The sequence below is a fragment of the Oncorhynchus masou genome, chromosome 31 (genome assembly GCF_036934945.1).
Source record: "Oncorhynchus masou masou isolate Uvic2021 chromosome 31, UVic_Omas_1.1, whole genome shotgun sequence".
Taxonomy (NCBI): domain Eukaryota; kingdom Metazoa; phylum Chordata; class Actinopteri; order Salmoniformes; family Salmonidae; genus Oncorhynchus; species Oncorhynchus masou.
In genome coordinates, this window is record NC_088242.1 from 78,663,655 (window position 1) to 78,687,700 (window position 24,046).

The 24,046-nt window shown below is 43.8% G+C and overlaps 2 protein-coding genes and 1 long non-coding RNA gene across 8 annotated transcripts in view; 2 read left to right on the forward strand and 1 right to left on the reverse strand.

The window, feature by feature from the left end:
- Positions 1–1,713, forward strand: part of LOC135524506 (E3 ubiquitin-protein ligase znrf1-like) — a 42,437-nt gene extending 40,724 nt beyond the window's left edge. Inside the window, exons 5-6 of one of the 2 annotated variants that reach the window (XR_010452963.1) lie at positions 137–690; positions 1,469–1,713. The gene's annotated coding sequence lies outside the window, so the exon portion shown is untranslated. Of the gene's footprint in view, positions 1–136 lie in introns of both variants that reach the window. The other variant, XM_064952095.1, reaches the window with a different exon arrangement.
- Positions 1,701–9,936, reverse strand: LOC135524507 (uncharacterized). Of its 4 annotated transcripts, none has more exons than XR_010452966.1 (3): positions 9,825–9,936; positions 4,806–4,910; positions 1,701–4,668 (listed from the first exon to the last, which is right to left on the reverse strand). It is a non-coding gene; the product is annotated as an uncharacterized LOC135524507 (long non-coding RNA). The 4 variants fall into 4 exon arrangements; XR_010452967.1 differs by lacking the exon at positions 9,825–9,936 and adding an exon at positions 5,310–6,108; XR_010452965.1 differs by lacking the exon at positions 9,825–9,936 and adding an exon at positions 5,283–6,108.
- LOC135524504 (SNF-related serine/threonine-protein kinase-like) overlaps positions 9,654–24,046 on the forward strand; it is a 54,938-nt gene continuing 40,545 nt past the window's right edge. The window contains exon 1 of one of the 2 annotated variants that reach the window (XM_064952094.1): positions 9,654–9,882. The gene's annotated coding sequence lies outside the window, so the exon portion shown is untranslated. Of the gene's footprint in view, positions 9,883–13,246; positions 13,733–24,046 lie in introns of those variants that run through there. The other variant, XM_064952093.1, reaches the window with a different exon arrangement.

Here is a 24,046-nt window from a genome sequence, read left to right on the forward strand (position 1 = left end):
CATTCTTAGTCAGTTGGAAGCTAGAGCATACTGTAAGCGTAAATTATGCACTCGAAATAACCTTCTGAACTGTCTTTGTGTATCCACTTTAATGTATGGTTAACATCTCCCCTCCATTTCTCTCTTTATCTATCAGGACACTTTATGTTCCTATCATGGATATCTGGACACTGAAGTAACCAAAAAAACTAAACAATCAAAACAACCTATCTATCAATTGATCTATCAATCTATCAAGAGAATTCCTAGCAAACGGAACCAAAAGAAAAAACATTAAGCTTATACTTTCACTTCCACATGCATAAAAGAGTGCCCCTCCTCCCTGCCACCTCCCCCCTAGCCCTAAAGGCTGCTAACTGCCAGTCCCTATGTTGGCCCATCTAGGCTGACCATCCCTCCAGACCAACTGCCTCACCAGGCTGCTTGGCCCCCAGCCAGCCAGTCACCACGCCACATGGCCTGGTCCTCTCTGGGCTCCTCTGGGGGTCTGGCCCTTGCTCTGCTCTGCCTTCCATTTTGCCTCCTGAGTTTGGCCCTGCCTGGCTCCATATCACTCATCTGGATCCAGCCATCTCATGGCCTTCTTCATGAAGAGACAGAGGAGGATAATGAAGATAAAGAAAAAGATGAAGAATATGGCTGGATGAACCCTGTGTGCCAGGGCAGGGTCGACTCCCAGGACGTTGTCTGGTAATGCAACAAAAGGCTTTCCCCCAATCCCCAGAGTTACAGCACCCACCCAACCAATCATTAGTTGAAGAGACATGCGCTTGTCTTAGTCTTTACTTTGAGGTGGAGCAGCGATGTGTGAAATGCAGCATTGGTGTGGCAGGCAGGGTCTGTCCATGTAGGTTTCTGTTTGGGTTATGTGTGTGTGTGTGTGTGTGTGTGTGTGTGTGTGTGTGTGTGTGTGTGTGTGTGTGTGTGTGTGTGTGTGTGTGTGTGTGTGTGTGTGTGTGTGTGTGTGTGTGTGTGTGTGTGTGTGTGTGGAGGGGTGTAGATAATGCTTCTATATGTGTCGGGGCAGTGAAAATATCAGTCAGACTACACTTGTTCTGTGTGCGTTAGTGTGTGGAGGTGTACGTCATTTATGCTTGGTGGTGGGTGAATGTGTGTGAGTGTGTGTGTGTGTGTGTGAGTGTGCTTATGTGTCGTGGGGGACTGTTGGGGGTCGTTGGTTTATGTTTTTCTATGTTCTGGGGCTGTGAGGATGACGTCCGTAAGCATACATGTGGTGTGGTTGGGGTGATGATGCAGCCATCTCTGTAGTGTGAGAGCCTGATTTGCTAAAGGGTCAAATAGAAGTCTGAGACAATACTATGTGTTGGTCTGTGTTTGAAATGTTTACAATTTAGATGTCCATTTTCCCTGTGTGAATGTGGTATCGCTCCCTTTATTTTGCTAATGTTTACAGTTACATAAAATCGACATGACATACACACTCTTTCTCCTTGCTTTTGTCCACCAGGTTTTTGCTGCGATGGGGAAACGCTGACCAGAATTAGCCATTTCCCTGTAAGGGCCTTGAGTGTGTTCATGTGTGTGTATGTGTGATGCCTCTTGGTCTAAGCTACTGTCTGTGCCCCACATGTTTTCTGATGAAATAGGTCAGGTCCTCTCTGGTTGTGTTGGCTGATGTGACTTAATGTAATGGACGTATTAAAGACCTATCAACCCAAAAATGACAGTCACATCGTGGAGCTATTCCGGGGTTATAACTTATTTATTCACATTTAACAAGATTTGCTTTCGCAAATCTGTCAGAAAACATACATTACTCTTCAGAATGCCTCTAGTGTATAAAGAATAACAGAATGATGATTCTGGAAGAAAAAAACTAACATAGCTCAACAAATGGGTGAATATTTTTTCAATTTCTGTAGGGTGAAAATGTAGAGAATATAGTACCCGTGAGGCCACTATATACAATTCATTAGCAAGCAGACAACCACCAAGCTTCAACTGAACAAGGAACACAGGGAAGACAGACTACTAGTCAGTTATGATAGAGTATACTATACATATTCATGTCTCCTGCTAACTGTATCCCTGCCCGACTCTGCTAAAGGGCCATATACCTTGATTTCATTTAATGTTTTGAGATGACTTTTTTTCCAAGGATGTGAATGGGTGCCTGTTTTGGAGGTACCAACTAATTGTTTGATGATTTTGATGTGCAATCTGTGGGATGAATACTGATAATGATATATACACAGTACCAGTCAAAAGTTTGGACACAGCAACTCCTTCAAGGATTTTTCTTTGTTTACTATTTTCTACACTGTAGAATAATAGTGAAGACATCAACCTTCAAATAACACATATGGAATCATGCAGTAACAAAAAAAGTGTTAAATAAATCAATATATGTTTTATATTTTAGATTCTTCAAAATAGCCACCCATTGCCTTGATGACAGCTTTGCACTCCATCACTCTCCTTCTTGATCAAATAGCCCTTACAGGCTGCAGGTGTGTTGGGTCATTGTCCAGCTGAAAAACAAATGATAGTCCCACTAAGCACAAACCAGATGGGATGGCGTATCGCTGCAGAATGCTGTGTAAACCATGCTGGTTAAGTCTGCCTTGAATTCTAAATATATCACAGATTGTGTCACCAGCAAAGCCCCCCCACACCATCACACCTCCTCCTCCATGCTTCACAGTGGGAACCACACCTGCAGAGATCATCCATTCACCTACTCTGCATCTCACAAAGACACGGCGGCTGGAACCAAAAATCTAACATTTGGACTCATCAAACCAAAGGACAGATTTCCACTGGTCTAATGTCCATTGCTCATATTTCTTGGCCCAAGCAAGTCTCTTCTTATTATTTGTGTCCTTAAGTAGTGGTTTCTTTGCAGCAATTTGACAATGAAGGCCTGATTCACGCAGTCTCCTCTGAACAGTTAATGTTGAGATGTGTCTGTGACTTGAACTCTGAAGCATTTGATGCTTGATGGTTTTTACACTTGAAGTTCTTGAAATGTTCTGGATTGACTGACCTTCATGTCTTAAAGTAATGATGGACTGTCGTTTCTCTTTGCTTATTTGAGCTGTTCTTGCCATAATATGAACTTGGTATTTTACCAAATAGGGCTATCTTCTGTACACCACCCCTACCTTGTCACAACACAACTGATTGGCTCAAACTCATTAAGAAGGAATGAAATTCCACAGCTGTTAATTGAAATGCATTCCAGGTGACTACCTCATGAAGCTTGGGCTCCAGCCCAGCTGTCTAAGGCAATTAATCTCAGTGCAAGAGGCGTCACTACAGTCCCTGGTTCGATTCTAGGCTGTATCACATCTGGCCATGATTGGGAGTCCCATAGGGCGGTGCACAATTGGCCCAGCGTCGTCCAGGTTAGGCCGGGGTAAGCCGTCATTGTAAATAAGAGTTTGTTTGTAACTGACTTGCCTAGTTAAATAAAGGTTCAATTAAATAAAATAAAAACATTAAGAAAATCTGGTTGAGAGAATGCCACGAGCGTGCAATACTGCCATCAAGGAAAAGGGTGGCTACTTTGAAGAATCTCAAATATATTTAGATTTTTTCTAACACTTTTTTGGTTACTACATGATTCCATATGTGTTATTTCATAGTTTTGATGTCTTCACTATTATTCTACAATGTAGAAAATTTGTAAAATAAAGAAAAATGCTGGAATGAGTAGGTGTGTCCAAACGTTTGACTGGTACTGTATATAAATATATGTATATATATAATAATAATAAATAAATGACAAAATAAACATGCTTTTTCATGTAATTTCCTTAACTAGATTCAGGCTTAAATGTTAAGTTTAACAAATCTACTCAATAAATAATGGTGTGCTAATGCTTGTCATTAAGCTACTTTGTTGACCCATCAGCTAATGTTAAAAGGCAAATGCTGTGTTCTTTTCTGTCCTGAATATATTGATGGATTCTCTTGAGGAGAAAACTGGGATCACTCCTGTGACTACTTACAGGTGTTATTGCTCTGTTGCATAAAGCCTGGGTTGTTTTTCTCTAGTCTCTGGCTTGTCTCAACACATGTCACCACTGAGCAAATAAGGTTGTAAGAAGAAATCTTTAGAGACATGAGCAACTTCACCATTGCAATATAAATAAATACTTAACTCTCTATCAGAAGGGGCCATTTACAGTTTAAGTACAGTATGCACATATCAACGGTACAAAATAGAGCAGAAACAAAATGAAACCGATGGATTTAGTTAATTACAAGTCGTCAATAAATAATTTCAAGCCATACAGTTATATTGTAGTAAAATCTAAAGAAGCATTTAATTCTGAGGAACTTAAGAGGATAAACAGAGGACAGACAATAATACACAATTTGCCCTTGGGACTAGTCAGTCACTCACGCTACAAAAACAAGTATACCAAACGCCTGACACCAGGTGGCAGACAGAGGTATTGCATCCCTAAGTAGTACTGTACACTTCATTCATTTATTCAGTGCTCTGTGATAAGGTGATAGCTTCAGTACCTTCAGTTACAGTACCTTCCCAGGATTCATTAGGTTATTGGGGTCCAGAGTGGCCTTGAGGCCCTGCATGACCTCCATGGCAAGGGGTCCCATCTCTTCACGAAGCAACACTCGTTTCCCAGGCCCACCCCATGCTTCCATGTGCATGTCCCGTCCAGTGCCACTGCTTTTCTACAGAGTGAGAGAGAAACAGAGAAATATGAAGACGGGGATAAGAGAGAATGAGTTCCATGGTGAGGTACAAGGGGCCGATCAATGACGAGGTAGGAAAAACTAGGGAGAAAATATAGAGGAAAGAGCTACAGTACCTGGCCAGTCTCTCAGTGAACTCTAGTGACCTCATCCTGGTCATTAGGGGTACATGACCATTATACAGTGGAAGTTTCCATCTCCAACATAACCCACAATCAGACCTCAGGAGGGAAAGAAGCCGTAAGACACTACTGTGCACACAAACATATACATGGACATCAGTTCCCCAACTAGCGGCCCGAAGGCAGTTTTATTTGGCCCATCCAGTTTTCTGAGCAAAATATTATTATTATTTTTATTAAACTTATATTTTTTTAAATGTTCATTATTGGACATAAAAGACTGTAAAAACAGTAGGAAATCAGCACCAAGTGATTTACAGCGCCTTCGGAAAGCTTTCAGAACCCTTGACCTTTCCCACATTTTATTAGGTTACAGCCTATTCTAAACGTGATTTAAATCAATCTACACACAATACCCCATAATGACGAAATAAAAATACGGAAATATAACATTTAAATAAGTATTCAGACCATTTACTCAGTACTTTGTTGAAGCACCTTTGGCAGCAATTGCAGCCTCGAGTCTTCTTGGGTATGACGTTACAAGCTTGGCACACTTGCATTTGGGGAGTCCTCCCATTCTTCTATGCAGATCCTTTCAAGCTCTGTCAGCTTGAATGGGGAGCGTCGTTGCACAGCTATTTTCTGGTCTCTCCAGAGATGTTCGATCAAGCCCGGGCTATGGCTGGGCCATTCAAGGAACTTCAGAGACTTGTCCCGAATCCACTCCTGCGTTGTCTTGGCTGTGTGCTTTGGGCTGTTGTCCAGTTGGAAGGTGAACCTTCGCCCCAGTCTGAGGTCCTGAGCGCTCTCGAGCAGGTTTTCATCAAGGGTCTCTCTGTACTTTGCTCCGTTCATCTTTGCTTCGATCCTGACTAGTCTCCCAGTCCCTGCCGCTGAATTACATCTCCACCGCATGATGCTGCCACCACCATGCTTCACCGTGGGGATGGTGCCAGGTTTCCTGTAGACATGACGCTTGGCATTCAGGCCAAAGAGTTCAATCTTGGTTTCGTCAGACCAGAGAATCTTGTTTCTCATGGTCTGAGAGTCTTTAGGCGCTTTTTGGCAAACTCCAAGCGGGCTGTCATATTGCCTTTTACTGAGAAGTGGCTTCCATCTGGCAACTCTACCATAAAGGCCTCATTGGTGGAGTGCTGCATAGCTGGTTGTCCTGCTGGAAGGTTCTCCAATCTCCATAGAGGAACTCTGGAGCTCTGCCAGAGTGATCATCGGGTTCTTATTCACCTCCCTGACCAAGGCCCTTCTCCCCCGATTGCTCAGTTTGGCTGGGCTGCCAGCTCTAGGAATAGTCTTGGTCACCAACAGCACACATCAATAAACATTCATGTGTAACAGGAAGCTGGTTTGATGTTGATAATGATGTGTTTTCCTGTGTGCCAAATACACCAGATGTTGTTGTTGTTGTGGGGGGAGGCCAGAGGGAGGTGCTCATTTTGGAAGTGGGCTGCTCATTTGATGGCTACATGGAGCAGGCCTTTGCCCACAACAGCCCCTCGTTGCATGCTTGGACAGCATCGGGTGTAGGTGCAGGCTGGCGACGCTGATATTTTACAGTCTTGGACACATACACAGGCTTGCAGTGCATGGCCTCCAGATTGCAGACCTACCAAGACTAGGACAAGGCAGTTGGCTAGGTATTGCTCTATTTCAGCTGTCGTGGACAGCCTGGCTGTTTGGAAAAGGAGGTGCTTTCTGAACCCTTGAGTGACCATGCATGTTTGAATCTTTTTTAAATGTACATTTGATTGGGGGATTCAAATAAAGTGAGTGTGTGTGTGTGTGTGTGTGAGAGACAAGACACACCTGCTCAGTGCCAGACGGCTGAGCTCACGTGCACAGACTCGTCTCTGCCATGTTGCTGCCTGACTGCTTCACTCAAGGACACTCCATCTTCACCACACACAGAGCGGAATACAGGGATCACTGCTCCTACTCACCACTCTATTAGGCTAATAATAGCATAATAATATTTAATCCGTACTTGAACAAAGGGACTACACAAGAACCACATAGGCTTACTGCACTTAATTGTTCAAGTGTATACCCTGCATCTATAGACATTATAGGTTGAAAGGTGAAAAAACAGCATAGACAAACAATATATTCATATTATTATAAGCCTTACATAAGTATTCAGACCCTTTGCAATGAGACTTGAAATTGAGCTTTGGTGCATCCTGTTTCCATTGATCATCCTTGAGATGTTTCTACAACTTGATTGGAGTCCACCTGTGGTAAATTTAATTGATTGAACATGATTTGAAAAGGCACACACTGTCTGTATAAGGTCCCACAGTTGACAGTGCATGTCAGAGCAAAAACCAAGCCATTAATTGGAATGTATTGTGTATAGAGCTCCGGCCGGCCAAACTGAGTAATCGGGGGGAAGGGCCTTGGTCAGGGAGGTGACCAAGAACCCCATGGTCACTCTGACAGAGCTCCAGAGTTCCTCTGTGGAGATGGGAGAACCTTCAAGAAGGAAAAACATCTCTGCAGCACTCTACCATTCAGGCCTTATGGTAGAGTGGCCAGACGGAAGCCACTACTTAGTAAAAGGCACATGACAGCCCGCTTGGAGTTTGCTAGAAGGAACTTAAAGACTCTCAGATCACGAGAAACAAGGTTCTCTGGCTTTGGCATGAATGCCAAGTGTTACACCTGGAGGAAACCTGGCACCGCTCAGCACCTGGCCAATACCATCCCTACGGTGAAGCCTGGTGGTGGCAGTATCATGCTGTGGGGATGTTTTTCAGTGGTCAGGACTGAGAGTCTAGTCATGGTTGAGGGGAAGACGAATGGAGCAATAGTCATGGTTGAGAGGAAGACGAATGGAGCAATAGTCATGGTTGAGGGGAAGACGAACGGAGCAAAGTACAGAGAGATCCTTGATGAAAACCTGCTCCAGAGCGCTCAGGACCTCCGTCTGGGGTGAAGGTTCGCCTTCCAACAGGACAACAACTCTATGCACATAGCCAAGACAAGGCAGGAGTGGCTTCGGGATAAGTCATTGCATTTCCTTGAGTGGCCCTGCCAGAGCTCAAACTTGAACCCAATCAAACATCTCTGGAGAGACCTGAAAATAGCTGTGCAGTGACGCACAGCTATTTCACCGAGCAAAAACAAAGCAAAAACCTGTTTTTTTCCCATTATGGGGTATTGTGTGTAAATTAATGAGGGAAAAAAACAATTTAAACAATTTTAAAATAAGGCTGTAATGTAACAAAATGTGGAAAAAGTCAAGGGGTCTGAATAAGTTGCGAATGCACTGTATGGGGGTCCTGTGTGGCTCAGTCGGTAGAGCATGGCGCTTGCAACGCCAAGCGTCGTGGGTTCGATTCCCGCTGGGGCCACCCATATGTAAAAGTAGTGGCCCCAGCTGACTTGTAAGTCGCTTTGGACAAAAGCGTCTGCTAAATGGGATATATATGATATATATATATATGTCTTTTTAAATATACAGTAACTACATGAAATCTTAAATGTAATCTATGTAATCCCCAGAAGTAATTATTTATCATGAGCAGACCATAAACAATAACTAGTAATGCTGCATACACTAAGAAAGGTTCAAATATCACCTTTCTGTGAAAATAGTTATAAATTGCTGAGGTGTAGTCACTTTTGAGGACACAAGCTCAAGTGCACAGTACAAATATGATGAAAATATGAAATATTTTATGACGTATTTTCTATTCAACTAAACTGTATGAATAAGGCTTGAAATCACTTACATGCTTTCTAAAAATAGTATAAATAAATTATAAACCAGATAACTATAAGATTACCCCTTGCTTATAACTATAAAAAACATACAGTGAGGCAAAAAAGTATTTAGTCAGCCACCAATTGTGCAAGTTCTCCCACTTAAAAAGATGAGAGAGGCCTGTAATTTTCATCATAGGTACACTTCAACTATGACAGACAAAATGGGAAAAAAAACTGCCCGAGCAACGAAGGAGTGGCTTCGTAAGAAGCATTTCAAGGTCCTGGAGTGGCCTAGCCAGTCTCCAGATCTCAACCCCATAGAAAATCTTTGGAGGGAGTTGAAAGTCCGTGTTGCCCAGCAACAGCCCCAAAACATCACTACTCTAGAGGAGATCTGCATGGAGGAATGGGCCAAAATACCAGCAACAGTGTGTGAAAACCTTGTGAAGACTTACAGAAAACATTTGACCTCTGTCATTGCCAACAAAGGGAATATAACAAAGTTTTGAGATAAACTTTTGTTATTGACCAAATACTTATTTTCCACCATACTTTGCAAATAAATTCATTAAAAATCCTACAAAGTGATTTTCTAGATTTTTTTTCTTCTCATTTTGTCTGTCATAGTTGAAGTGTACCTATGATGAAAATTACAGGCCTCTCTCATCTTTTTAAGCAGGAGAACTTGCACAATTGGTGGCTAACTAAATACTTTTTGCCCCACTGTATGTATGTAGATATATATATATAGTTTCCACATATATATATATATTTTTATTTTTTAAATCTTGCACAGAATTCAGCCGACCTGATGTGATGCAATTTTCCAGATTTTTTTACAACTTTTTATTCTCTGGCCTCCATTGATTTAGTCACCCTAATTCTGACCATCATACATGCACAAAAACTCCAAGAACTTTATTATCTACACAATTAATTCATTATTTTACCCATTCGTCAAAAGATGCGTTTGGTTGCTGGATGAGGCTTACGATATAAGAGAAGCACAGAGAGTCCAGAAATAGCCTGACTTAAAAATTTGGTTAAGAAACCGAAGTTGGGTTTTGGAGAAACGGCATCAGTGTGTGCAAGCAATACAGTGGAAGAAGGCACGGCAAAAGAGTGGTGAACGCATAAACGTGGTCATGGAAAACGAGGAAGAGGGAGAAGAGCCGAGTGCAGTGGGAAGATGTGTGTTGAGGAAGAATGGTGCCAAGTAAAAACCGTATTGTGCTGTCGCTGATGGCTAAGAAATTGAACCTGACAAGAGTGAGGATGAATTACCTGTGGTGGCAAGTGTTGTGAAGACCTCCAAGTCCAAGCCTGATGGTAATGGAAAGGGGTGAGTGGGAGTGAGATTTGGGAGAAAGTAGATCCCTGCGTTTTGGCTGATCCATATGCATTCTCGGGCCAGGGTAGAAAAGAAGCCGGGTACTGTTTAATCGGCGAAGCTAGCTCAGCTGCAGAAAAGTACATGGGTATACGAGGTTTTACTGCTGAAGAGCTACAAGGTGTGTTGAACGAAAGGGTCCTGCCCTCCCAGGCTGTCGGCCTGGTGTAGAATCAGTTAGGGTCAAAGTAGTCGAATGGGGTGGTGATATTAATTTGAATTAAATAGTGGTATATAGGCGTAAGGTTAGTTGGTGTTGCAATGTTTTCATTTCCCCCCCGTCCTTTAACATTTTTGTATCACGAAATAGAACGTAATTGACTACACACTACCGCACAGTAGGTGGCGGCATGCACAAACAAAATGTGCAAACGCCATGCTACCAAAGAAAAAGAAATATGCGTTTTTGATTGGACACCCTATATAAAATGGCTTTTGACTAAAATGAATACGTGTCAGTTTCACGAGGTTGGAGTAATAAGATGTTCAACTACTTAAGACATTGGCTAGATATTCGGTTGTGCCTTTAGATTTCAAGAAAGTTTAACATCTAAGGAATAATTTGTCACTTATCTCATTGACTTCTAAACCACAAACCCCAGTTTCCACGAGTTACCACAACTACAAAGTCAAGATTGGCTATATCAGTAGCAGTTAAATGTACCTACATGTAATCGAAAATGTAATCTACTTAATCCCCAAAAGTAGTTGTTTTAATTGCTTTATTTAAAAAATAATAATAATCATGAGATGGTCATAAACAATAACTAGTAATGCTGTATACGCCAAGAAAGGTTCAAATATCATCTTTATGGTAAGAAAGTGTAATACATTGCTGAGGTGTAGTACTTTTGAGGACACAAGCTCAAGTGCACAGTAAAAACATGATACAAATATGAAAATATGAAATGTATACTGTATATGATTTATTTCCTATTCAACAACACTGTATGAATAAAGCTTGAAATGACTTGTATGCTATCTAAAGATAGAATAATCAAATTATAAAATGACTAACTATAAGATGTCACCTTATATATAACTGTAAAATACATATTTGTATGTTTAGTGTTAGAGAAAATGTGCATATTTTCTGATCAAAACGTCTGCCCCCATTGATGTGAACGTCTCACAGAGCTCTAGCTTGGCTTCCTGAACTCTTCTTTCATCTCATATTACTCTTGTCCGGCTATTCTTTTGTTATTTAACAACGCAAGTCAGTTATGAACAAATTCTTATTTTACAATGACGGCCTACCCCAGCCAAACCCTCCCGTAATAACTTGGACAATGCTGGGCCAAATATGTGCCTCCCTATGGGACTCATGATCAGGGCTGGTTGTGATACAGCCTGGGATCAAACCAGGGTCTGTAGTGATGCCTCTAGCACTGAGATGCAGTGCCTTAGACCAGTGCCTTAGACTTGGGTGTCTATGACAAACAGAAAGTGTTTTTTGTTTAAATTCTATTAATTATTTTAGATTAATGATTATAAATTGATTTCTGAATGTGCTAACTGATGTGCTTACAGGGTAAAGATTGCAGGCATGTGCTTTGTCAGTGGCTGTGATGTAGGGTTCAGACAGGAATTGATGGACAGTCGTAAGAGCAAATTAAATGGTAGGAGGGACATTCCAGCTTCACGTCATTTCAGATTTCACATCCTACATCACACAGACTCAGAAAATATACAACTGTGTCGCTGGAAACCTAGGCTATTGCTCAATGCAAGCCACTTCGATCTACGGTGTCCACAGATCAAATTATAAGCAGAAATGTGGGTTGAAACCAGTACCAAAACCACTTAGGTCACCCAACATAATGCCACAGATGTCTCATGTTTTGAGGAAGCATGCAATTGACATGCTGACTGCAGGAATGTCCACCAAAGCAGGTGGCAGAGAATTTTATGTTAATTTGTCCACCATAAGCCACCTCCAATGTTGTTTTAGAGAATTTGGTAGTACGTCGAACTGGCCTCACAATATCAATGTAGTGAACAGGGTGGCGGTGGCGGTGGGGTTATGGTATGGGCAGGCAGGCAGGCATGGACAATGTGAATGCACAGAGATACAGTGACAAGGTCCTAAGGCCCATTCTCGTGCCATTCATCCGCCACCATCATCTCATGTTTCAGCATGATAATGCACAGCCCCATGTTACAGGATCTGTACACAATTCCTGGAAGCTGAAAATGTCCCAGTTCTTCCATTGCCTGCACACTCACCCAACACGTCACACATTGAGCATGTTTTGGATACTCTGGATCCAGTTCCCTCCAATATCCAACATCACACAGTCATTGATGAGGAGTGGGACGTAATTTCACAGGACACAATGAACAACCTGATCAACTCTATGCGAAGGAGATGTGTTGCACTGCATGAGGCAAATGGTGGCCACACCAGATACTGACTCATTTTGTGATCCACACCCCTACCTTTTTAAGGTATCTGTGACCAGCAGATGCATATCTGTATTCCCAGTCACGTGAACTCCATAGATAATTGCATAATATTTTTTTTTATGGACTGATTTCCTTATATGAACTGTACATTTTTTTAAACTGTTGCATGTTGTGTTTATATTTTTGTTCAGTGTATTTACTAGGCTATTAGGTACAATTAAATGAGAGATTTGCATAGTAATTTGTTGTATGGCTCCTTCGGGGATATGAAACCATCACAGCCAGAAAAGAGGAGGAATATATTCTGGAATGGTTATGAAAATAAAATAGTAAAAAGATTCCTATTTCTAATGATACGATTCCGATGTCTAATTATTTTAGATTATAAAAATAAAACGCATAGATTTTCGCTCTTCTCACTAATGGCAAATGGTTGCATTCTTGTTAATATGTTTTCCCGTTTGTAGTTTTTTTCCATTAATAAGCTTTTCATCATATGCCCCATTTGCACAAAATACTTACTTGCCAGCTTGCAATACAATTTTCAAGCACTAGAAAATGTGCGTATGCATGGTCTAAAGTTTGCGGGGAGGTCAGCACATTCTCACGTCAAGTTACCTTTTTATAAATGCCTGCTTTTGGGGTGTATTTTGTACGTAAGCACGGTTGAACTTTGTGTCCATACTGACAAAAGAGGATGTGTTTTACCATTTTCCTTCCGTTTTCATTATTTCCCTCCAAAGGCGCATTGTATTTGGAGTTGTGAATCATAGTCAACGCTACAATTGACCTAATGTGATGTGGTTGGAAAGGCCTCCCCTATAGACCGCTATGCCTCACCCATATATAAATATGTGAAGAATGTATTCTCCCCATTATGCTCCTTCATCTCCTCCGCCTACCTAATTATAGACACGCTGGCTGTTCAATTGCATAGGCCATAATAGTTTTCTGCTCTCTCGACTTCAGAACAGACATTTTCCTCTAGGCCTTTCCGCCTGCCTCAGCCCTAGCGCGCCATAGCAGAGAACATCCTCCGAATAAGACCGGAGTTAGCTGGAATGCTTTGACGTCAGTAGCAGACCAACCCAGGCCAGCGCTCAGAGCCGATCAGACGGAGGTGAATGCACGAATAGGCTAGCCTACTGCAGAGAGAGACGCACTCACATCGAGCATCCCTGTTGCCTCGTCCTTTGCGGAGACATCGGGGCACGCAAACACTACGCACCTGGCACAGTCAATACAACAGGGCGAGGGGAAAATATTGTGTAATAGCGTTATTAAGATTTTAACACATCAAGTAGGCTAGTATTCTTGGTATAGAAAGAAGTGCATTGCTGTTTACAGTGGTGGGTCGCTCCACTAGCCTCAAGGATAACGCATTTTCCTAACAATGGTAAGTATTTCTTTTTTTTTTAAACCTTTAAACTAACTATATTCCCACTCTTAGCCATTTAAGAATTATCTATTTTGGCTATAATGTTATTGTCAGATTGCGGTGCCAGATGTGAACGACAAGTCTGTGTTTATGCATTTCATCAGATGCGTAGGCTAGTCAGTATATGTGTATTTTACGAACTCGGACTGCGAACTCAGGACTGATTGCGGAGTGGAAGTTTAACGTTACCAGTCGAAATTAAAGCAAGTGTTTACCATGGGCTGTTATAGCCTACTGCTGGTATGCATGTCCATGTGGAGACTAGAATGATCATAATTTGTACTTTGATAACTAGATTTATGCGCTGGCAGCTTTTACATAAAATTATACCGACTCACTTATGATCCATCCTCTCCAATACCGCTGTCATACAAAACTTTCACAATGCTTTTACATACATTTAAAGATATGTTTATGTCAATGATATATATTTGTGTAACTGTTTGGTAAGGATATCTTAATTCGTTAAAGGTCCAATGCAGCCGTTTTCATTGCAATATTATAACATTTATGGTTAACAGTTAAGTACCTTACTGTGATTCTTTTCAATTAAAATGATCGAAAAGACACAAAAATAGCTTCTTAGTCAAGAACAATTTCTCAAGCAAGAATTTTGCTAGCATTGTCTGGGAGTGATCTGAGTGGGGAGAGGAAAACTGAAAACAATCTGTTATTGGCAGAGTGGTTTGGGACTCTCTTTCTTATTGGTCTATTCATTCATATACCGCCTGGTGATGTCACCGGGCTAGCCAATACTCCATCCCACCAAAACAGACTTTTCACAATTTCACAGGATAATTCCAACCTTGTAGTGTGGAAATATATATATTGTAAGGACCCTGGGTTTATAAGCGTGGGTATCGACTCTGCAGCTCGAGCATGCTTTTGGGGCACAGTCAATAGCGCTCTGGATTTTGGATTAGAAGGTTGAGAATTCAAGACCTACTCCCTGCCCGTTTCATTACAATATATATGCAACACACAAAATCACGTTTTTGACTGCACTGGGCCATGAATGGGACATGATGATAATGATTGTAGTACAGGGGATGATGAGTAAAATGATTGTGAGACCAAGTCTAAGTTTACCCATTTGTTCTGTGTGTGTTGTCCTTTGTTAGGGAGTAGCAAGTTTGGTGGCATCTCACAGTGCAGTGTGTGATCACTCCACATCTCTCATAACTCTGTAGGCTATTGTTCGTTACTGTAACAAAAGAGCTGGTTCCTGGCCTGCACCTTGTCTTTCTATTGCCATCCCCAGGGAGCACGGGCCAACTCTGAGTCATCACAGGACTGCCAACCAGATAGGAAGATAGAGAGCGAGGAGAGAGGGAGAGAGAAGGAAAGGGTGGAGGAGAATACAGATGGGGTGATTGATTAGCAGAGAAAAGACAAAGTGAACTAACAGAGTGCGTGTGTATATATAGACAATGCAGACAATGCATACGTGTGTACATGTGACTGCTTGTAACTTTCCATACTTTATTCTGAGCAGGACGGGACAGTGTCCCCTGGGTCAGAGAGGAGAGAGCAGGCAGGTCACAGGAGAAGCATGCAGCTACAGACACAACTCACTCAACCCTGTACTTCTCCTCCAATAGAATTACAATTCTATTTCAATTCCTATTAATATTAACATGCTGTTCCATACAAAGAGAGAGACAGAAGAAATGGAGGAGTTAAATATGTGATAAGAGTTTAAATGCTGGAAATGAGTGTGGAATTGAATTCTCTGTGCGATAATGACTGAATTAAGAATTCAGAAGAGAGAGTGCTCTCTTAAGTCTCTCTGCTCCCCTATTCTCACGGTGACCTCACCATTTTGAATATTGCATGATGAGAACAAGTGAGATGAGATCCTACATAAGGAAACCCCACTCCGTTCCTCCATCATCCATAACCCCTCCCTCCTCTTTCACCATCACTATCGTCATTCCATTACCCTCCTCCCTCCCCTTTCCTCCTTCCATCCCGATCTACTCTCCTTTGATAAGAGACAGAATTGTTATTTATTTTATTTTATATATTTTATTTAAGCTCTATTTAACTAGGCAAGTCAGTTAAGAACAAATTCTTATTTACAATGACGGTCTACCACGGCCAAACCCGGACGACGCTGGGCCAATTGTGCACCGCCCTATGGGACTCCCAATCACGGCCGGATGTGTTTCAGCTTGGAGTCATTTTTTAAAAGAAATGTATTTATTTCACCTTTATTTAACCAGGTAGGCCAGTTGAGAGCAAGTTCTCATTTACAACTGCGACCTGTCCAAGATAAAGCAAAGCAGTGCGACAAAAACAACAACACAGAGTTACACATAAACAAATGTATAGTCAATAACACAATAGAAACATCTATGTACTGTGTGTGCAAATGTAGAAGAGTAGAGAGGTAAGACAATAAATAGGCCATAGAGGTGAAATAATTACAATTTAGCATTAACACTGGAGTGATAGATGTGCTGATGATGATGTGCAAGTAGAGATACTGGGGTGCAAAAGAGCAAGAGGATAAGTAACTATACGGGGATGAGGTAGTTGGGTGTGCTATTTATAGATTGGCTGTGTACAGGGATAGTGATCGGTAAGGTGCTCTGACAGCTGATGCTTAAAGTTAGAGAGGGAGATGTAAGACTCCAACTTCAGTTATTTTTGCAATTCGTTCCATTCATTGGCAGCAGAGAACTGGAAGGAAAGGCGGCCAAAGGAAGTGTTGGCTTTGGGGATGACCAGTGAAATATACCTGCTGGAGCACGTGCTAGGAGTGGGTGTTGCTATGGTGACCAGTGAGCTGAGATAAGGTGGGACTTTACCTTGTAAAGACTTATAGATGACCTGAAGCCAGTGGGTTTGGTGACGAATATGTAGTGAGGGCCAGGCAACGAGAGCATACAGGTCGCAGTGGTGGGTAGTATATGGGGCTTTGGTGACAAAACAGATGGCACTGTGATAGACTACATCCAGTTTGGTGAGTAGAGTGTTGGAGGCTATTTTGTAAATGACGTCGCTGAAGTCGAGGATGGGTAGGATAGTCAGTTTTACGAGGGTATGTTTGGCAGCATGAGTAAAGGATGCTTTGTTGCAAAATAGGAAGCTGATTCTAGATTTAATTTTCGATTGGAAATGCTTAATGTGAGTCTGGAAGGAGAGTTTACAGAGTTTACAGTCTAACCAGACACCTAGGTATTTGTAGTTTTCCACATATTCTAAGTCAGAACCCTCCAGAGTAGTGATGCTAGTCGGGCGGGAGGGTGCGGGCAGCAATCGGTTGAAGAGCATGCACTTAGTTTTACTTGCTTTTAAAAGCAGTTGGAGGCCACGGAAGGGGTGTTGTATGGCATTGAAGCTAGTTTGGAGGTTTGTTAGCACAGAGTCCAATGAAGGGCCAGATGTATACAGAATGGTGTCATCTGCATAGAGGTGGATCATAGAATCACCAGCAGCAAGAGTGACATGATTGATATATACAGAGAAAAGAGTCGGCCTAAGAATTGAACCCTGTGTCATCCCCGTAGAGACTGCCTGAGGTCCGGACAACAGGCGCTCCGATTTGACACACTGAACTCTATCAGAGAAGTAGTTGGTGGACCAGGTGAGGCAGTCGTTTGAGAAACCAAGGCTATTGAGTCTGCCGATAAGAATGCGGTGATTGACAGAGTCGAAAGCCTTGGCCAGGTTGATGAACACGGCTGCACAGTAATGTCTCTTATCGTTGGCGGTTATGATATCGTTTAGGATCTTGAGCGTGGCTGAGGTGCACCCATGACCAGCTCTGAAACCAGATTGCATAGCGGAGAAGGTACGGTGGGATTCGAAATGGTCAGTAATATGTTTGTTCACTTGGCATTCGAAGACCTTAGAAAGGCAGGGTAGGATAGATAAAGGTCTGTAGCAGTTTGGTCTAGGGTGTCTCCCCCTTTACATTTTACATTTACATTTAAGTCATTTAGCAGACGCTCTTATCCAGAGCGACTTACAAATTGGTGAATTCACCTTCTGACATCCAGTGGAACAGCCACTTTACAATAGTGCATCTAAGTCATTAAGGGGGGGGTGAGAAGGATTACTTATCCTATCCTAGGTATTCCTTGAAGAGGTGGGGTTTCAGGTGTCTCCGGAAGGTGGTGATTGACTCCGCTGTCCTGGCGTCGTGAGGGAGTTTGTTCCACCATTGGGGGGCCAGAGCAGCGAACAGTTTTGACTGGGCTGAGCGGGAACTGTACTTCCTCAATGGTAGGGAGGCGAGCAGGCCAGAGGTGGATGAACGCAGTGCCCTTGCTTGGGTGTAGGGCCTGATCAGAGCCTGGAGGTACTGCGGTGCCGTTCCCCTCACAGCTCCGTAGGCAAGCACCATGGTCTTGTAGCGGATGCGAGCTTCAACTGGAAGCCAGTGGAGAGAGCGGAGGAGCGGGGTGACGTGAGAGAACTTGGGAAGGTTGAACACCAGACGGGCTGCGGCGTTCTGGATGAGTTGTAGGGGTTTAATGGCACAGGCAGGGAGCCCAGCCAACAGCGAGTTGCAGTAATCCAGACGGGAGATGACAAGTGCCTGGATTAGGACCTGCGCCGCTTCCTGTGTGAGGCAGGGTCGTACTCTGCGGATGTTGTAGAGCATGAACCTACAGGAACGGGCCACCGCCATGATGCTGGTTGAGAACGACAGGGTGTTGTCCAGGATCACGCCAAGGTTCTTAGCGCTCTGGGAGGAGGACACAATGGAGTTGTCAACCGTGATGGCGAGGTCATGGAACGGGCAGTCCTTCCCGGGAGGAAGAGCAGCTCCGTCTTGCCGAGGTTCAGCTTGAGGTGGTGATCCGTCATCCACACTGATATGTCTGCCAGACATGCAGAGATGCGATTCGCCACCTGGTCATCAGAAGGGGAAAGGAGAAGATTAATTGTGTGTCGTCTGCATAGCAATGATAGGAGAGACCATGTGAGGTTATGACAGAGCCAAGTGACTTGGTGTATAGCGAGAATAGGAGAGGGCCTAGAACAGAGCCCTGGGGGACACCAGTGGTGAGAGCGCGTGGCGAGGAGACAGATTCTCGCCACGCCACCTGGTAGGAGCGACCTGTCAGGTAGGACGCAATCCAAGCGTGGGCCGCGCCGGAGATGCCCAACTCGGAGAGGGTGGAGAGGAGGATCTGATGGTTCACAGTATCGAAGGCAGCCGATAGGTCTAGAAGGATGAGAGCAGAGGAGAGAGAGTTAGCTTTAGCAGTGCGGAGCGCCTCCGTGATGCAGAGAAGAGCAGTCTCAGTTGAATGACTAGTCTTGAAACCTGACTGATTTGGATCAAGAAGGTCATTCTGAGAGAGAGAGAGGGAGAGCTGGCCAAGGACGGCACGTTCAAGAGTTTTGGAGAGAAAAGAAAGAAGGGATACTGGTCTGTAGTTGTTGACATCGGAGGGATCGAGTGTAGGTTTCTTCAGAAGGGGTGCAACTCTCGCTCTCTTGAAGACGGAAGGGACGTAGCCAGCGGTCAGGGATGAGTTGATGAGCGAGGTGAGGTAAGGGAGAAGGTCCCCGGAAATGGTCTGGAGGAGAGGGAGGGGATAGGATCGAGCGGGCAGGTTGTTGGGCGGCCGGCCGTCACAAGAAGCGAGATTTCATCTGGAGAGAGAGGGGAGAAAGAGGTCAGAGCACAGGGTAGGGCAGTGTGAGCAGAACCAGCGGTGTCGTTTGACTTAGCAAACGAGGATCGGATGTCGTCGACCTTCTTTTCAAAATGGTTGACGAAGTCATCTGCAGAGAGGGAGGAGGGGGGAGGGGAGGAGGATTCAGAAGGGAGGAGAAGGTGGCAAAGAGCTTCCTAGGGTTAGAGGCAGATGCTTGGAATTTAGAGTGGTAGAAAGTGGCTTTAGCAGCAGAGACAGAGGAGGAAAATGTAGAGAGGAGGGAGTGAAAGGATGCCAGGTCCGCAGGGAGGCGAGTTTTCCTCCATTTCCGCTCGGCTGCCCGGAGCTCTGTTCTGTGAGCTCGCAATGAGTCATCGAGCCACGGAGCGGGAGGGGAGGACCGAGCCGGCCTGGAGGATAGGGGACATAGAGAGTCAAAGGATGCAGAAAGGGAAGAGAGGAGGGTTGAGGAGGCAGAGTCAGGAGAAAGGTTGGAGAAGGTATGAGCAGAGGGAAGAGATGAAAGGATGGAAGAGGAAAGAGTAGCGGGGGAGAGAGAGCGAAGGTTGGGACGGCGCGATACCATCCGAGTAGGGGCAGTGTGGGAAGTGTTGGATGAGAGCGAGAGGGAAAAGGATACAAGGTAGTGGTCGGAGACTTGGAGGGGAGTTGCAGTGAGGTTAGTGGAAGAACAGCATCTAGTAAAGATGAAGAGGGGGAAGAGGGGGACGACCGTGGCAGCTTTCCAATCTTTGGGAATCTCAGACGATACGAAAGAGAGATTAAACAGGCTATTAATAGGTGTTGCAACAATTTGGCAGATCATTTTAGAAAGAGAGGGTCCAGATTGTCTAGCCCGGCTGATTTGTTGGGGTCCAGATTATGCAGCTCTTTCAGAACATCAGCTATATGGATTTGGGTGAAGGAGAAATGGGGTAGGCTTGGGCGAGTTGCTGTGGGGGGTGCAGGGCTATCGATCCGGGTAGGGGTAGCCAGGTGGAAAGCATGGACAGTCGTAGAAAAATGCTTAATTCTCAATTATAGTGGATTTATCAGTGGTGACAGTGTTTCCTAGCCTCAGTGCAGTGGGCAGCTGGGAGGAGGTGCTCTTATTCTCCATGGACTTTACAGTGTCCCAGACCTTTTTTGAGTTTGTGCTACAGGATGCAAACTTTTGCTTGAAAAAGCTAGGCTTAGCTTTCTTAACTGCCTGTGTATATTTGTTCATAACTTCCCTGAAAAGTTGCATATCACGGGGGCTATTCAATGCTAATGTAGAACGCCACAGGATGTTTTTGTGCTGGTCAAGTGAAGTCAGGTCTGGAGAGAACCAAGGGCTATATCTGTTCCAGGTTCTAGATTTTTTGAATGGGGCATGCTTATTTAAGATGGTGAGGAAGGAACTTTTAAAGAATAACCAGGCATCCTCTACTGACAGGATGAGGTCAATATCCTTCCAGGATAACCGTGTCAGGTTGATTAGAAAGGCTTGCTCGCTGAAGTGTTTTATGGAACGTTTGACAGTGATGAGGGCTGCTCGTATGACCGCAGACCCATTATGGATGAAGGCAATGAGGCAGTCAACGCTGAGATCTTGGTTGAAAACAGCAGTGGTGTATTTGGAGGGCAAGTTGGTTAGGATGATATCTATGAGGGTGCCCGTGTTTACAGATTTGGGGTTGTAGCTGGAAGTTCATTGATAATCTGTGTGAGATTGAGGGCATCAAGTTTAGATTGTAGGATGGCCTGGATGTTAAGCATGTCCCAGTTTAGGTCAGCTCGCAGCACAATCTCTGAAGATAAATGGGGGTGCAATCAATTCACATATGGTGTCCAGGGCACAGCTGGGGGCAGAGGGTGGTCTATAGCACGCGGCAACGGTGAGAGACTTGTTTCTGGAAAGGTGGATTTTTAAAAGTAGAAGCTCGAATTGTTTGGGCACAGACCTGGATAGTAAGACAGAACTCTGCAGACTATCTCTGCAGTATATTGCAACAACGCCCCCTTTGGCAGTTCTTGTCGGAAGATGTTATAGTTTGGGATTGAAATTTCAGGGTTTTTGGTGGTCTTCCTAAACCACGATTTAGACACGGCTAGGACATCCGGTTTGGCAGAGTGTGCTAAAGCAGTGAATAAAACAAACTTAGGGAGGAGGCTTCTAATGTTAACATGCATGAAAACAAGGCTTTACGGTTACAGAAGTCAACAAATGAGAGCGCCTGGAGAGTAGTAGTGGAGCTAGGCACTTCAGGCCCTGGATTAACCTCTATATCACCAGAGGGACAGAGGACGAGTAGGATAAGGGTAAGGCTAAAGGCTATCAGAACTGGTTATCTAGTACGTTCGGAACAGAGAGTAAAAGGGCCAGGTTTCTGGGCATGAGAGAATAGATTCAAGGCATAATGTACAGACAAAGGTATGGTAGGATGTGAGTACATTGGAGGCAAACCTAGGCATTGAGTAATGATGAGAGAGATATTGTCTCTAGAGATGTTTAAACCAGGTGATGTCACCGCATATGTGGGAGGTGGAACTAAATGGTTGGTGAAGGCATATTGAGCAGGGCTAGGGGCTCTACAGTGAAATAAGACAATAATCACTAACCAGGACAGTAAGGCATATTGATATTAGGCAGAGGCATGCGTAACCAAGTCATCATGCGGTGACTTCGATAGACCAGTCGTGATGGATTAATAGGGTTCAGAGTAGCAGAGGGGTCCAAGTCCAATTGGCAAAATAGGTATAGTGGCCCAAGAAATTGGCCGATGGATCTGTTCAGCTAACAGTCCAATATGCTGTAGACAGCTAGCGGGCAGCGGCTAGCAGCTAGCGGGCCGCGGCTAGCAGATGGGCATTCAGGGGACGTCGCGGCGTAGGGACCAGTTGAGTGTTCTCTCGAGCAGGTTACGTTGGTAGTCCAGTCGTGAAGGATCGGCCGGGTTCCGTGCCCGTTACCGGCAGTAGAAGGGGTCCGGGTATTGTAGCCCAGGAGTGGCTGATGGGCCTCTTCAGCTAGCCGGGAGAATGGGTCTAGCATGGGCTAGCTCCAGGCTAAGTTAGCTAGCTGCAATGATCCAAGTGAATAGGTTCAGAGCTTGCGGTAGGAATCCGGGGATATGGAGAGAAAATAGGTCCGGTATGCTCTGGTGTGAGTCGCGTTGTACAAACTGGCGAGAGCTTTCCGAGCTAAAGGTTAGCTGATGGCCACTAGCAGTGGTTAGCTGACTACTAGCTAGTAGCTAGTGAGCTGGTTAGCTTCTGTTAGGGGATTCCGGTTCCGAGGTAAATAAAAATACTTTAGAAAAAACAGATCCACACCACATTGGGTGAGGCGGGTTGAAGGAGTGTATTTTGAAGTTGAGGTTTTGAAAAATATGAAAAAGATATGCGAAGAAAAACGTATATAAAGATATATACATGGGACACGACAAGACGAAGGACAAAGACGTCTGACTGCTACGCCATCTTGGATATTGAATTGCATGTGCTGCATAGACCATGCAGACTGAACGCAAATGTCTCGTGGTTGAGGAACATCAAATGCGCTCCTTGAGTGAAAGGGGCGTGGCTAGGTCTGTGTGGAAAGTGGCACGGAGAGAAAGAGCGGCGAAAGATGAATCAAGTAAAAATTGACATTACACATGGCGTATCACAATCAACAAACCAAAACATTCAAAAACTGGTATAGAAGGTAAAGTAAAAACCCAAACCAGTCCCTGCATCAATACCAGTATATCATAAAATACAGTATACCATGCAGCCCTAATAAGACGTAGGCGTCACGCAGACGTTATGCAGGCGGTGGTATCACGACATGTCAGTCAATGGTAGGTGACAGACAGTAGCTAATTCGGCTCATGATTGGCTCTTTTCACCAGCGATAATTGAGCTTTAACCAATTCATACTGGCGTGACTACTTACTGACTGTATTGTCCCCATGGAGAAATTTTGTTGCAGTATCATGTACAGGTTTAAAGTGGTGTTTAAATACAGTAGAAAACAAATTGACAATACAACATTCATAACAGTTACATACCAATAAAAAGAGCCTAGCCTGCTGGCCTTACTGGGTTGATAGGAACATTAGACCGAGCTGTTAAGGAGGGATATCACACCCGGCACAAATTAGTTCAAAGTCCAGGTACAGGGGTTGGCTTGGGTCCAAAATAATTCTGTGAGCCTTGCTGAGGGCCCTGACCTTAAAGATCTCATCCAGGCCTGTCTGTTTGACTCCAAGTACCTTGCTTGCTGTGGTGATAATCCTTCTCAGCATATTTTTCTGGCTGACAGTGGTTTTGCCAAACCAACAAACAATACACAAAGTTAAAATACTCTAATGAAAGATTTGTAAACAGAATCAGTATAGTACAGTCAACATTAAAAGATCCCAGCTTTTTGAGAAAATGCAGTCTCTGTTGACTCTTTTTGTAGATCAGGTCTATACTCCAAAGAAGCTTATTTTTTGTCCACACACGGATATTTGTATTCCTTTACAATCTCTATGTTCTGACATAGATGATAGGTGGATATTGCAGAGGTAGGTGTTGTTCGCACCTATGCACATCTCTTTGGTCTTGTTGCTATTGAGGACCAAGTGTGATTCATCACACCACTCTACAAAGTAATTTAGGACCGGGCCACGGTGTTCCT